This window comes from Zosterops lateralis, assembly GCF_965231275.1.
Source record: "Zosterops lateralis genome assembly, chromosome: 14".
NCBI lineage: Eukaryota > Metazoa > Chordata > Aves > Passeriformes > Zosteropidae > Zosterops > Zosterops lateralis.
Window position 1 is genome coordinate 11,808,495 of NC_139774.1, and position 8,630 is coordinate 11,817,124.

General features: G+C 54.5%; 1 protein-coding gene across 1 annotated transcript in view; it reads right to left on the reverse strand.

The window, feature by feature from the left end:
- Positions 1–6,069, reverse strand: part of PDGFRB (platelet derived growth factor receptor beta) — a 28,441-nt gene extending 22,372 nt beyond the window's left edge. Inside the window, exon 1 of the mRNA XM_083871572.1 lies at positions 5,703–6,069. The gene's annotated coding sequence lies outside the window, so the exon portion shown is untranslated. The remainder of the gene's footprint in view (positions 1–5,702) is intronic.
- Positions 6,070–8,630: the final 2,561 nt, after the last annotated feature.

The window sequence follows — 8,630 nt, forward strand, 5'->3', positions numbered from 1 at the left end:
TTGGAAGAACATCCCACGCTGTTTCATGAGCATGTGAGCAATAATGCCAATTATGAACATGGCTGCAGGAGCCACAACATCTCCCTGCATCCCACTGGCCCCTCCAACTGGGTATCAAAGCCTTAGGACTGGCTGAGTGACTCAGAGCTCTCCTATCCCTCCATCCCAAACTGGCATATTTAGGGGTCCCAGCTCCTGAGCATGTCAGACTGGATGGAGGTTGCCTGCCTTGAGCAGAGCTGCTTCTCCCCGCCAGAGCAGAGAATGAGGGAAGCAGGGGACATGGAACCAAGATCAGGGACTATCTTGGCTTTTCATCCCTTTTCCTGGCATTTCCAGGGCTTTCCTCACTCTTGTTCCATGGCTGCCAGAAAGCCATGTCTGCCTTCCCAAAGTGATTCAAGGGAAGCTCTCTGCTGATGTCTGCACAGGGAGGAGAAGAGTCCCCAGCAAGTCAGCACCTCCATCACCTGCTCACAGCCACTGATCCAGGGTGGCTGCTCCGGTGGGGCCAGGGCTGGACACAAAGGTCTCAGCTGGCTCTAATTAACCACTACTAAGCTGTGAGGAGAAGGCAACGGAGGCAGTATGAGAAAAAAGAACCATCCTAAGTCCCAGTAGGATGTAGGGGCTTTGCAAAGCCCCAGGAGCAGGCAGAGTGTTGTGGTCTTGCCAGTCCAACATCCCAGCAAAGGCTGAGCAACCTGATCCTCTTGTGAGCATTTCCCTGAGATCTGCGGAGGGGGAGATAATCTCCGTGGATGCATCAGCTCCTCTCAGCTGCCTCTGAGGGACCCAAACTTAATTGCTTTGTTCTGGGGCTTTAGGCTCTCGTGGCTGGGATTAGGCACTCACCATCTCTGTGGTCAGGGCACCCTTTGCCTATCTGCAGGACCTGGAGGGGAGCCTGGCACTGTGGCCAGGGTGGGAAAGGATGGAGCCAGCCACTGCTGGGTGCAAAGGGCAGAGGCTGCCTTTAGAGAGGTTTTTTGTTTGGCCTTGTTACTTCTGGATTACTAAGAGAAAGCAAAATGCAACTTCTGGTGCAACTCCTGGTGCTGTGAGCTGATTCTGCCCCCTCCTGCATAGGCTCATGTGTGGGGCAGGAAGAGCAGGATGGTGGCACTTGGCAGCAGGACTGCAGAGATGGATAATCTCCTCCTGCATGCTCTGCACAGGCAGTGTAAGCCATTCTTGCCAACCTGCATGCAAGGCTCTTTGTAACTTCTCCTCTGTCACAAATCAGAAATCAGCTCCCCTCTGCACCCATGCTCTGCAAACAGCCCCTACCCCCAAAACCTGACAGAACCTCCAGAGGAGAAGCTGAGGCAGGACTTGGCACCAGCAGCTGCCAGCAACCCCTGCCCTCCCCCTGAGTGCAGCTTTCTAAATGGGCACTGAGTCCTGTTCCTGAATCAGACCATATTCTCCCAAACAGCTCCCAGGCCGGAGAAGGAAACTTGGCAGCTGCCTGCAGGAGAGAGGAGGGGACCCCTCTCGTGGTGCCTGCAGCGCCCAGCCCCAAGGAAAGCAGTGTTTCTGTTCTGCCACCATTGCCTGGCAAAGGCTGAAACCAAGGTGACTTCCAGTTTGGAAGAGGAGAATGAGGTTGCAGAGCACAGGGCTTGAAATGGTGTATTTTCTGCTGGCACCGGTTCAGACAAACCCACAAGCAAACATATTTTTTGTATAAATAAGACAGTGTGTCTCGCCAGTTAAAGCAATTCAAACATGAATGTAGCAATTTAATTGGTGCCAATTGCTGGGTCTTGGTAGCATTAAGATTTCAGTCACAGACACTTTTGCATAGTAGCTGGGCCGGAAGAGGGAAGGCAGAGTGCCTGTCAGGATGGGGCTGAGGAGCGGGATTGTCCATCTCCTGCTGCTTCAGGAGCATCACCCCTGTGCTGCCCATGGAGACCTGCCAACCAGTCCCCTTCCCCAGCAGGGAAAAGGTGCTCCATCTGTTTCCTGGTGGATTTCCAGGGTTTAGCAGTCAGTGCAGTGCCCTGATACATCCCTGCATTCTCCAACCCTTCCCTGCTCCAGCTCCTGCACCCCACAGTTTCCCGCCAGCTCCATCACACACTGGCTCTTGCTGAGGCCAAGGAAGAGTGTAGGATGGGTGTCTGTGAATTCCTGGATGGATAAGTAGGTGCCCCTGCAGGCATGGCCTGGAGAGGATGAGTCCATCCATGGGTGCAGGACAAACACCACACACTGCAGCACCCTGGTTCTCCTGGCACCAGCCTTTCTATGTGAGTTTTGCGAGCTCCCTGCTCCCTGCATAGGCTCTGCACACCATGGTCTTCTGGTTCTGCAGGTTAGTGGTTGCCAGGGAAGGTTACACACACAGACAGGTATGGCACAGCCTGGTGTGCAGCCAGGGATACTGGAAAAGCAGGGTGTGAGGGGCAGTACATCACTGTACAGCTCCTGTTACCAGACTTGGGGACAGTGGGACACCTTGCTCAGCACATGAGCCATCCCAGCACCCCTCTGTGCATCCCCAGCATGTGTTGTGACAGCTGTGTCCCTGTCACAACTGGGTCTGCTCTGTGCTCCTCATGGTGCTGGAAAGTGCTGCCCTTCCAGGAGGAGGTGTCTCAGTGGCAGTAGAGCAGGACAGAGGTGAGTTTAGCTTGGGAACCCTAATTAGGCAATGGGGGAGAGGAGGAGGGGGAACAACCACCCCTAAAACAAGCCTCGTTATGTCCAATTTGCCTGGTGGAGCGGAAGGAGCCTCCTGGAGCTGCTCCAGCCCCTCAGGAAACAATACCCAGTCTATACCCTCCCCCTGCAGCTCCTCTCCAGGGGATTTCTTTCCCTTGGTTAAAGTACAAACAAACAAACTCCATGAAGTGTTGAGCTCCAATCCTCTCTTGCAGGGATAGGATACATCCAGCCAAGCCCAAGCCCACATGGTCCCCAGCTCCTTCCAGCTCTGGGTCAAAGGCAGCCAGTGCTGGCGGCTGTGCTCCCACGGGATTCAGCCACCACACGGCTCCTCTGCTCCTGCCCTTTGCCCCTCCATCCCAGGAAGATGCTGTGCTGGAGCCTGACACTATAGACAGCATTGCAATCCCATCCCACTTCCCATCAGACTCTGAGGCCAAAGGAACCTTGAGGACCAGGCAGATAAGTCCCTTCCTGGAGCCTCTGGCAGCAGCTGGACATTTGGCCAAAGCCACATCCAGCCAACATGGTCTCTTTTTTGACAGCATCACTCCCACAGCTAGAGAGTATTTGTTAATCTCAGCTTTCCTCTGGTGTTCACTGTGACAATCCTGTCTTGCTCTCCTACTGCAGACAGGCTCAGTGCTCTCCTCTCCCTGAGAGTGTTGCTCTGAATGCCTTGGAAATCCTGTCACAGACGCATCAAAAATGAGGCTGAAAGAGATCATGGTGTCATTGTCCTGCTGCTGTGCCCATGCCTTCCCAGCCAGAGCTTTCCCTGACATGTGCTTTGAGACTTGTGAGGCTGAAGGAATTCAGCCTTCTGTCTTTAAGTCTACAGCCTTTTCCCCTAAAAGCTCTTTTCTCTTAGTGATGACTTCCTGTGCACGAAGACTGTGTGTCACCTTCCCACAACACCCAGCGACCAACGAGCCACATCAATCCCTCTCGCAGTCCTTTGCAGCTTCTTCTGGATCTCTCATTATCCTCACTGCTGTCCATGAGCTTCTCCACTCCATGTCCATCCCTGCTGAAGCACTCGGTGTCACTTGCTGGGGAGGATCCCTTCCCTCCACCCTGCCCCTCTGAGCTGCCTCCAGCTATACATCTTTCAGCACATGCCTCAGGAAGAGCTTGGGTTTCCTGGCACCATGCTGTAATCTGTTTTGTGTCCATTACAGCCACTCTGGTTGGTTCTGGACTCTGCTGGAGCTCTTGGGATCCTCCCACACTCCCATGCATGCTGCCTGCCCACCCAGCTTGGTGCCATCCCAGGGTGTAGGATGTGTGCTCAGCCACCTCCCAGGTGGTTCATGTAGGGATTGCAGAGGACCAAGCCCAGGCCAGAGCCCTGAAGCACACCACAAGATACACCCAGGACTGTGGACAATAAACCATGCCTAACTTCTCCCTGACTCCAGTACTGCAGCTGGCCATGCTTGTGCTCACACTGACCACGGGCACCCCACACTCCCAGTCCTGTGCAGGGATGCAGGAGGTGATCCAAGGACAGGGAATTGAGTGGCTGTTGTCTCCTTGCCTGCTCTTCCTGTGAGGACCCTCCACGCTCTTGAGCTGGAGGAAGGGACAGCCAGCTTTAGGAAGAGAGAAAAGCCCTGTGCATGCTGCAGTTGGGTTGCTGTGACTTGACCAAAACACAGATCCCTCCTGATGCACCAGCTGATTTAGGGGTGTTTCCTGGGCTCAGGGACATTGCCCAGGGTTGGTGGCTGCCACAACAGCCAGAGTACACAGACAACCAACCAGGGCCAGCTCGCCCTCCAAGCCAGCCTGGCCTGTGTCCTTGCCAGGCAGAGCCATGCCCTTGACACTGGCTCACGATGACCACATGAAACTCACTACTTTCCCAAGAGCATGGGAGGCACAGGCACCTTGTCCTGCAGGGTGCTGAGGGGGAAATGACCCTCCCACCCACCCACCCTTCAATGGCCCCTGGGAAGCACTGGGTCTCAACACTGCTAATCCTTGTCATCAATGGACCTCTGAAAAGATTTGGGAATGCCAAACCTCTGCAAACACAGGGTTTGCACACCAGACCAACTACTTTAAGCTATTTGCTGCATGCTTTAGCATAAACCCCACTTGCATCCTCCTCAGGATGGAGGAGCACAACATCCCTTTCCACCACAAATGCTGTTTTGAATGACTCCCAGTTGGCAGGTGAGTGCAAGAGCTGGATATCCTGAGCCCACAGTGGTGCCACTGTGAGCACCAAAGCCCCTCAGGTCATGCTAACCCCTGAGCTATCAGAGCTTCACTCCAGACCAGCTCTGCCCTGTTGGGGGCCCTCAGCTCTTGTACTTTCAGGACAGCAAAGTATTTGCCCACATCCATGCCTAGTAGGGTTTTACCAAGCTCTGCCCTCTCCAGTACCCAGCACTCCCAGGCACAGACCCTGGGCAGGGCTTGCAGATGTCCCTCTCCATGGCCCACAGGCACAGGAGCCCTGCCATGGCCACAGACAGAGGTCCTTGGAGCAACCTGCATTTAGGGATGGCCATGGATGTGTTTGGACAGGCTGGCAGTGGGGTGACACTGCTCAACAGTGGGGCACATACACCTAAAATACGTCTCGCTGGGCATGGTGAGCAGCCTCTTCCCCACGCACACTCCAGACCTCCCACAGCCACCAGCCTGCAGAGCCAGGGCAAGCCCCTGATCCAGAGAGATCACCTGGGCCCTATTCCTGCTGCAGTGGGGTCCCCCATTCCTGTCCTACAGCCACAGCATCCCCTTGGCTCCTCTCAGCCATCCCAGTCCAGGACCTGGTCAGAGCTGATGGTGTGGTTTTTCCCATGGGATGCCACACAATTCAGCTGCTTTCCACCAAACACCATCTCCCCAGGGCTTGGTGGGGCGTTTTGAGCTGCCAACCCCTTGGAGGGGAGCAAAGCCCCTTTCAGAGCAACCGGGCTGGCTCAGGAACAGGATCCTTAGGGACTGTACCAGCTCCAGAGCTGAGCAGGAGGGCGAGTCAGCCCCCGGGTGGGGACACGAGAGCTTACCTTGGGCAGGGTCCCACCGGCCGAGTGCCTGCGCCGCACGTCCCACCGCCGAGGGCCCGAAATTCCTTCCTCTCCTCCTCCTCCACACTCTCTATCTGCTGCCTGCTGAGGCTCTCCCTGCCCTCCCAGCCTTCCCCAGCTGGCAAGGCTTTTCCACTTAAAGGCGAAAGGGAAAGAAAGAAATGAAGTGGAGGGGAGGAGGGAAAAAAATAATAAAATAAAATCAAAAGAAGAGGCAGGGCTGTGCCAGGGCTGGGCTGCAGCCAAGCCCCCTGCTCTGCTCCTCTAGTGCATCTCAGCAGTGCCTTGTGCAGCCCCCAGCCCAGCTGGGAGGGGGTTCAGCCTCCTCGGAGCCCAGTGTGGAGCAAACCCCGGGGCCGAGGGATGTGCACGCGTGTGTGTGTGCGTGTATAAATAAAAGAGACCTCGGGAGGAGGAGAAGGGGGGAGGCTGTTTCGCCAATGAGGAGCGGAGCTCCTCCGACTTCCTCCCTCCACCCTCTGTGGGGACCCTTTGCAGAGCAGAACTTGAGATTAACGCCCGGCGGACGAGTGTGATGGGTGAAAAAAAAAAAAAATTAAAAGGAGAAGAAGCCAAAGTGGCTCAAGGGGAGGAGAGTTGTGCTGCGCTCTGCGATGGGGCGAGCGGTGCCGGCCCGGCTCACAGCGAACAAAAGGAGCCCAGACCGGCCCGGCTATCGCCTCCTTAAACCGGAGGGAAGGAGCTGCTCTCTCCCTGTGTCTGCTTTCAATTCTGGCCTTTTCCCCTGTTTTCTTTTTCTTTTATTTTCTTTCTCTTTTTTCCCCTCAAGCCCCCCCTCCCGTTTTCTTTTTTTTTTTTTTTTTTTTTTTTTTTTTTTTTTTCCCTTTTCTCAGGATATGAGGGGATGTTTAGAAAATCCACTGCCCACGCCAGCAGCTGACTCATGTTTTTATTAAAGAAGGCCTGTACTGAAGTGACTCGGTGTATTCCCCCCAGATGCCTCCCTGTGCTGTGCCTGCACTGCAGCTCCTGGCCCCTGACCCCTGAGTGGCCACTGCCCCTTGGGGACCACCAACACTCCCTTGCAACTCTTCTTTTTCAGAAAGGGGGATAAGAGGTCTTTGCAACTGGGATGCTGCAGCAGAGGGTGGGTTTAGCTGGGGATTTGGGGCTGTTGGGGCTGCTGAGGGCACAGAGCTGGAGAGTTGGCAGGAGTGATCACTTCAGCCCTGCCATCATTTCAGATGTCCTACACCCCTACTGTCCTGTGGAGATGGAATCCAGGTGATCAACCAGCTTTAAATCCTCCCAGCATCTTAATGAGTTCAAATCAAGTTTCTGAGAAACTTTCAGTTGGGCAGAACATTACCACGTGTCCAGAAGGGGATTCTTATTTCATTTTGTTTTAGCAAATTGACCTGTCCCTTTAACAAAGGACAGGTCATCTTTGGATGAAAAGTGACTTTTGGCCCATCAGTTCTTGCTACCGCTTTCATCTTGGGGATGCTTAAGGGTGGTCAGGCATTGGAACAGGCTGCAAAGGGAAGTGATGGAATCACCATTCCTGGAGGTGTTCAGAAATGTCTAGATATGGCACTTGAGGACATGGTTTATTGGTGAAGATGGCAGTGGTGTTTCTCTCTGATCCAAACAAGAAAAAGTGCAAAACTGCACTGGCTATCCTGAAAATATACCTGTCCATCTTTCTTTAATTTTCTTCTCTAAGAATTAAAAAGTCCTCCGCATAATGATGACACTGCTGAAATCTGTGTTTCTGCCTTTTTTGCAAGGCAGACTCATTCCCTTCTGCCAAGCTAGTAAATGCCTGCCCAACAGCCACAGAGACTGATTCCCTGGCTGGGCCAGCCCAAGAGATTTGCTGCTTATCTTGCATTATCTTCATGTTTTCTTTGTATCTATGGAAAACCAAAGGGGAGGGGGTTATTCTGTGCAGCTCTGGAGGGTGAGGAGAGCCAGGCTGCAGCACACAGGTTATCCCTCTGTGCTGCTCATGGCATGGACCTGGTGTGCCAACTCCATGGCACCAGGACAGCTGCAGGAGGAATGCAGCCCTCGTTCAGATGGATTCCCCCAAGTCCAGGCTTGGTGGTGGCCCCGTGTCAGGGGCCCTGTCACCTCCCTGGCAGAGACAGGCTGCTGTCTCTCTGCAGAGATGGAGACAGTGAGCCTGAGAGCAGCTCGTGTGGGAGGCAGGCAGTAGAGGGGATGTGCTCTGCACATGGCTCTTCCCAACACTTTTCCCAAGAGACAAAGATGTGTCTGGTGGGTCCATGTGTGGGGACCTAAAGGCTGCTGGGAGTTGCTCAGCAGAGCTATTTCCTGGCAGTGGCCCCACTCCAAGGACATGACTGCTCCAGACAGAGTGGGAGAGGGAGAAACCCACTGGGGCAATCCTGCTGGGCCCCTTGCATTGGGGATGGGCTACCTGGGATGAGAAGGAGGTGGAAAAGCTGACACAGACCATGCTTGAGAGTATCCTGGGCCTGAAGTGGGACATTGTTCCCCCTCTGTTCTTTACAAACAGATGACACCAATACCCACTGCAGGCTGGGACCAGGAAGAATCTGGCAAACAAAACCTCCCAGTCTGCAAAGGCCAGGATTCATTGTTGGGGGATGCTGAGAGAGCCCTGGGGAGCCCAAAGCATCCCGGCAAGCACACGTCAGCCCACTCTGTGCATCCCCAGGGAGCATCCACAGCCGCACACTTTGTTTAGGAACAGCACGTTGGGGTTACGGCAGCTCCTGGGAAAGGCCAGCTCAGAGGAAGCACCAAAGCCAGAGGAACTCGCCTGTGCAAGTGTGTGGGTGGAGGGCAGCAGCTCTGCTGCTTCGGCCTCATCAGCCCTTCATTGCTCACCTCTATTTTTGGTGCCTGCATCCCCCTTTGTGGTGCTGCAGGACCCAGTGGTCCCCCTGGGGCTGG